The following is a 7,548-nucleotide window of genomic DNA, read 5'->3' on the forward strand; positions in this document are numbered from 1 at the left end:
AATATTGCTCTATTTGCTGGGGCATTTCTCATGGCAATTGTATTAATCTGCATGTCAATCCGTCTTTCAATGTTTGCCAGTTGGGCTCTCGCACAAGCAGCACGGTCTAAAGATGTCTTGTGGTATTCTTTGGTTTCGTGGCTATCGAGTTTCTCTTTAGATTTGTTATAGTTTCTGAAAGGAGTTTTCACAAAGGCCCCTAATGCTTCTTTCTCTCCGCTTGTTAAGAACAAGGGGCATGACATTTACCAGCCGCCTTTTAATTCATCATGAGCGCTATAGGCTAGCCATCTGCATTGATCAAGCCATCTTGTTTGGAACGTCATTTGTTTCCTAGTGTCAAGCTGCTGGCTGACATCAGTTGTCAAGAAACTGTATTTTCTCGGCGTCACTTAATTTAACTGATGTTTGAGCGATTCCGCTAACGTCATAGGGTGCAACTAATGGTGAGACATGTGACTCAACTCACCTTGCAAGAAAGCATGTGTTATCTTCAACGTCCAGCAAAAGGGAGAAGAAAAAATCCTTCATAAATTAACGTTCATAACCTTCAGCATGCATATTGTAAAGCCTATCTATGACAATTAAATTTCAGAGAATTGAATTCTCGGCACTAAATTATAAAATTGTCGTATGTAGGCTCCAATGAATCCAAGAGACAAATTTCGTGTCTGCCCATTATTGAAGGACATAGGTGGAAGTGTGTTTTTGAGAAAGGCGTACCTGAAGCGTTAAAACTAGAAAAGGATTTATTCGAGTAAACAGAATCTGTTGAAGAAAATACATTATACAAGGTCCGAATTAAAACACAACACTTTAATAGTATTCGGATTTCTTACAAGTTACTACAAATCTAATTCTTCCTGCTCCTCTGCATATAGATAGTTTGGCAGGTTCACTCTTTCCCATTTAGACATGAGGCATTTTTCAAATTGTACGTCTTCATACTGTCTCATCAACTCTATCCAAACAGTTGGGGGACCCCATGTCGGAGTCACAGCAAACTTATTTAGCTTGTTTGTTTGTAACATAACCCTGGCCGTTTGAGGCGTAAACTTACAGATCCATTCAGCCTTAAACACTTTGAGACATTTGAGGATTTTACACACCTCAACTAAACCTGAAATGTGTTCATCTTCACTGAGCTGAATGCAATCAGAAATATTAAGGGCTACAAGCGTTTTACACTGCTTAAGGCACCTCAACATATTTACAGCATCAATGCTGGTACTCCCATACATTTTGAGAACTTTCAAGGAATGCATGCATTTTATAAAATCTATATTGGTGATAGATGTATTGAAAGATAAATCAAGAGTCTTTAAATTCAGACATAATCCAAGAGTGTTCTCAATGTACAAATCCAGATTATTGTTATGTACACGTTTTTGCGAACATCTTAATCCGAGATGTCAAAAATGCTTGGCTTGCTTCACTTTAGTTGACTGAAAACTCTCCGTGCTAAATTCGACATTGTTGCAATGTCTTCCAGATTTCACCAGAGCACTGTATTACAGAATGAAATCGTTTGCAAACATGTCCTATTCCCCTCACACACTCCTGGACAGTACTTGTACTAAGATTTCAGATGGAAGTTCATGCAAATTGACGCCTGGTAGAGAGAATGAGATAAAATGAAAATCGGCATTAGCTTATCGCCGGCCTAATGACCTAAACTATTTTTCGACACTTTCTTTGCTGAAATGACAACCTGACAGAAAAACTTTCGTTTGCAGCGTTTTAGGGTTTTATAAATGACGTCGATGTGAAATACTAGCCACATTCTGATTTTGTACTACTTGTCTAACCAGCAGTATGACAGACCAGGGTGAAGACTTCAAATGTTCGTTCTTGAGTTTGGTTTGCAATAAATGTAAGCCCGTGATGGTCAGAGAAACAATAACTTCAATAATTCCTTACAGAATGATATATTAAATAAAAAACATTCCAGACTTGTAAATATCGCCAATTTACTCTTCGTACTTGCTTCTTACCACAATTGGAAACCAGTGATGTCTTAGCAGGAGGCTCTCCGGTAAGGGTTTCACTATCGCCAGTTAAATTGGAAGGTTTGTCACTTTAAACAAAAATCAAAAATGTGCCATTTCATTCCGACAAGGAAAATAATTTTAACTTTCACTTGGACAAAGAAACGCGCAAAAAATCATAAAGACTTACGCTTCTTGGAGAAAAACGTTTTAATGGAACGCTGCATTCCGGTAAAATAGAACTGTGCAAAGCAGTAATCAAAAATGGCGGAAAACAGTAAAGCAAGATGGATCCCAAAAAGTAATATGGCGGGAAAGAACTCAAAAACGAGGTTCAATTTTTCGCGTTGCTTCCGGCCTACTATCATTTCCGTTTTCGCCCTTGCTGGCTTCACAAGGCTTCACACGTATTTCTATATTTTTTGGAACCCATGCATGCATTTCCTTTTTTTTTTTTTTTTTTTTTTTGTTTCACACATTAGATTTTTATGGTGGGCTTCGAAGGGGGGTGGCTAGCCATCCAATACACCTCTCCTTGGATCCGCCCCTGGGATCAAGCTCTTAGGATTCCACACTCATTTCAACTTTCTCAGAGGAGCGTTGTAGATGGTATGGAAGGCCTTTGTATGCTCTTGAAGCGACTTGCATATCCCTGTAGATATGGAGACCTCATTTACTGTTTTGGACGTCCAGTTCCCGTTTTTAGTATGGCCGCTACAAATCATGTCCTCGATTACATTTACAATACTCACAATCATCTCGTAACACGATGGAATCACACACTGCTGAGCCCTCGTGCTTTAGAAGTATACGCAGAAACTATCCACGGAAAGGGGGCTGCATCGGAGAACTGTTTTGGATTTGTGGACGGAACTGTCCGACCTATAGCTCGACCAGATGCACACCAGCGTATCATGTATGATGGACATAAGTGAGTACACGCTTAAAAATTCCAGTCACTCGCCCTACCGAATGGACTGATTGGTACCCTATATGGACCAGTAGGTAAGTGAAAATTATGTTTCTTTTGTTGGAATCCAGCCTGCTGGCGTACCTTCCTCCCTCTATAAATTTAAATTATAATCGAACATTCACCTCATTGACTTCCCTCCAGTTCTTAAGAAGCCAGCCTACAGTGCAATCTTGTGAACAGGTCCTGCTCCATTTTGCTCTAAAATAGACTCTTAGACCAGCCTCTCATTTTGTAGACTGAATAAAAACAAGCAGATCTAAATAATTTCGATGCAACAAGAACGGTGAAATAGTTAAAGCAATATTAAAAAAAATCATGCAAGGGAAATGGAATGTTCTCTCATCTACCTGTACCCTATATCAGTGTTATAAAGGTCATGCTTTCACATGGTATATTGACCCCTTATAATACCAAAACCAAAAACATTATTCATAACCAAAGCCTGTATATTATTAGAAAATAGGTCACTTGAAATAGATTTACTTAAACTCCATCAAAACAACAAATATCTTTCTGGAGGTTTGTTGCGTTCGACGAAGGAGAACGCAAGGCTTATTTCGTTTTTGTGTCCTGTGTCTTTCGAGTTGGTATGCCTGTGTGCGGCCATGCAGAATTTTTCGAGATTGCTGTAAGGACACCCAAATGCCCCCCCCCCCCCCCCCCCCGGCTTGAGTTTTGCAGGGGCATCTGTCGGCTGGGAAACTGGTGCGAACTTATGACAACATCTGACCTCGTTTTTGCGCTAGAGCCATCTTTTTAGTCTCGTTTTCGTGTAAGAGTCGCCCCCTCGTTTTCGCGTGAGAGCCATCTTTTTAGTCCCGTTTCAACATGGAGTCGCGTTTGGTGTGCTTGCTTGTCGAATTCGGGACTGTCCTTCCTTGCTGTGTGGACTGTTATCAGATAAGTTGCGTAGTTTACGTTTGAAGTTAGAGTTACTGGCATTTGAAATCTTGCGTTGGTTTCTTGTAGTGAAACGGCTGCAGTTCGGTTCCGTTTTACGGGGACCAACTCTGGGAGAAAGCCAACTTTGTTTGCGTTTTTAATTTTGTTGGAGCGATGTGCGCACGTGTATGCTCGAGCTGGAAAGAGTTCGCTCTTCAAGCATTTTCTCGGTTGCTTGCCGATTACAACCGAAAGTATTATGCGCTTTTTAATGAAGGAAAAGCTGTTTTCGAAGATTTGATTCAAAAGATTTTAAAAAGCATAATTATAGCAGCGTACTGGTTTAGCGAGGTTAAAAGCGATCGCGCGTGTTTCCGTTCGCAACTTGTGAAACAGCAGCCAAAAAAGTCGCAATATTTTAGTTTCGCTTTCTTCACTGTTAAAGCTGGGTTTAGTGAACAAGTAATCCAGTCATCTGTCAGTGGAAGACACTGTTACAATCTGAATCAGTTAAAAATGAAGAAAACGTGACATTGCCTTTTGAGATGATCTCAATAATATTTATGCAAATGTGTAACACTATGCCGAAGATGTATCGCGGCGGCTTTCAATGTCTGCTCAAAGGCAATGGCAAGTGAACGGCAATGTTGAAGTTTCCCCGGTTCCTTGCCGAATTCTACCGTAAATGTTGTGCATTTTTAAATAAGGAAATGCTTTTTTAGAAGTTTTCATTCAAAAGATTCAAGGACAATCAAGTATAATCTCGAGTAGCGTAATGCTTGCACAGCAAATATTTTTATATTTTTTTCTTTCATTTAGTATATTTAGCTATTTGTTTATTTATTTATTTATTTATTTATTATATAATTATCTATCTTTTGGCTTCTTTTCCTCTATTAACGTGAAACTCAACTCCCGCTAGAAACGAAGGAAATGAACATATCGATATGTTTTCGCAAGATTCCAAATGCCTGTAACTCTAACTTCAAATGTAAACAACGCAACTTACCTGATAACAGTCCACACAGCAAGGAAGCACAGTCCAGAATTCAACAAGCAAGCACGCAAAACGCGAAGAGAAGGTCAAACTCGACAAGCAAGCACACCAAATATCCATTACGTTATAAACACTGGGTTATACATTGATAACATTTTTTGGCGATTTAAATAAACATGTGAAAAACATATGGCAGATAAATTGTAATTTTCTTTTCCCAAATGGTCGAACGCATCTCGCTAATCTCTGATCATTACTAGTAATGAGATATTCCCTTTTTATTCTAGAGGGAAAGAGGCATGATGCCAGTATGCTCAAAGATTCTGGACTACTACAAGATCTTGAACAATATGCATTTTCAACAACAGGGCAGCCAATGTGCATATATGGAGACCCTGCCTACCCCCTAAGGGTTCATCTGCAGCGCCCCTTTAGAATTGCTTACCTCACCCCTCAGAAGCAGCTTTACAACCAGTCAATGAGCTCTGTGCGAACATCTGTTGAATGGCTATTTGCAGATGTCCAAAAACTACTTTAAATTTATAGACTTCAAATAAAATCTGAAAGTGGAGCTCAGTAGCGTTGGTAAAACGTATGTACTATCTGCCTTTAAACGAAATGCCCTTACATGTTTAAATGAAATGAAACCTCACAGTATTTTGAGCTAGATCCTCTAAGCCTGCAAGATTATTTTGTTTGACTCTAAGAATTTTTTGATAAGAGAATACTTGTATGAACCTTAGAAAAACGAAAGATCTTTTACTCCAAACATGAGTCTGTAAAACCTAAGACCATGCACAACAAAAACAGTATAATATCCTCACTGCATACTCATTACCTCATCGCTTAAGGTTAAGTTATGGGAAGAGTTCGCGACTGTTGAGGCAATAGGCATGCAACGAGGATAATACGTGGAATGCTGTCAACCGCCACCAGGGGAGGTGGATGGGTCGCGAAATTCGGCCATCATCCCGGAGTACGGTTAAAAAGACCACGTTTCAAGCAGGGTGGCGAAATATATACTCTAAGGCCGCAAAGCATCACCATCGCAGCAGGCATGCGCGGAAACGGGGGAATTCAAACACATTATGAAAAACTCTGCTATGAGCTAATTAATTATGCAGTGAGAATAGTATAATATCCTTACTGCATACTCATTACCTCATCGCTTAAGGTTAAGTTATGGGAAGAGTTCGCTCCTGCCCTCACCACAAGACCTTAACGATCAAGACGACCAAATCACCACGACAAAAGACCAATAGGGGGTACAATTCTTTATTTCCTCCCATTACTCAGAAACCCCTAAACAATAATGAAAATAATGAATACTCCGCCCTGGACTATAGTACGATTAGTTCGTAACTAAAAGATACATTGGAGGTTGCTTGGGTGAGAGGTGGGGGTCTTATCAAGGGGTTCAGTACCCGAAAGAAGGCGCTTAGCGACTGGAGAGGAGCTAGCGACAGAGGACATTTTAGTGTAATGGCTAACCATACTGTTACCCCTCCATCCTACGTAGCGAGAGATCTTGTCCGGGGAACAGCCCATCATGTTAAGGGTGTTCGAAAGACCGAGCCTAAAGCTATGAGGTGTTTCCCCGCTATCTATCTTCGCGTCTGCGAGGTGCTTGCGCAGACGGTTGTTAACTGCAGGGCTAATAAAAGGTCTTGAGCTGACAACTTTACGACGGTCGGTAGTCCTAAACAAATACCCGCCAGCTAGCTCGATGGCAAGTAACCGACAAACGGACAGATAATATTGAATCCAAGAAACGGGGCAGACCTCGGTAGCCCTAAAGGGTTCTAAAATAAATGGACGAGCTGAATCACCCCGAAAAGTCTTAGTTAGAACCCCTTACGATCTCTGAGCCTAAACACTTGATTCGCCAAAAGGCGCCCGAGATCCGATGCCCGATCTCCGGTAAAGAAATCAACAACGAAGAAGGTGGTGTCCCTAACCAAGATGTATTTATCGACAGAGGAAAGGTGACCGCTGGCTGTAATAGAACCCCTAAGAAAATTTATTAATTTAGAAAACTTAACAAAAAACAAAGGGACTGCCTGGGTTGGCACTATAGCTTTATCCGCCTGCTCCTCCCGAACAAATTTAAGATACTCTTTAATTCTGGGATGTGCCACGGGATTAGAATCGTGCAAACGGCCTAGCTTATTAAAGATGGCCCTCAACTTCCCTAACAAGGAATCTACCGACCCAGCAGCTAAGCGAGTCGGACAATTACAATCAACTTTAGAACAAGATTGACTATGTAACACCGTCCTTCCTTACTTGTCTCTGTAATCAAGAATCTAATAATATCGTCAGAAGTACATGACGAAGTGTCTTTCGGGGGAGATACAGTAGCTAGGAAATCCAAAGGCTGCTGCTCAAGGGCGGACTTCTGTCGCTGGTAGGGCTTGCCTTTAAACACATCTGTAAATTCTTGGAAACGTTTGGCAATCTCCGCATGGTCCACCGTACTGGTTGACACAGCAATCTTCTTAACACACGTCCGTGAACCACAAGCTTGACAAAAGTTCCTGTCCACATCGTTAGGGTATAAACAAGCAGGACAACGCCGGGCAGCTTTCCAATGCCTTGAAACCTAAGGATCCAGGTAACGATATGACGAAGATGTTAACACTAGCAGACAAACCGAAACGCCCAGAGATCCCACTGTAGGGGGCGGGACACCCATTCCTGGGAATGCC

The sequence above is a fragment of the Pavona decussata genome, unplaced genomic scaffold (genome assembly GCF_977016875.1).
Source record: "Pavona decussata unplaced genomic scaffold, jaPavDecu1.1 SCAFFOLD_9, whole genome shotgun sequence".
NCBI classification, from domain to species: Eukaryota; Metazoa; Cnidaria; class Anthozoa; order Scleractinia; family Agariciidae; genus Pavona; species Pavona decussata.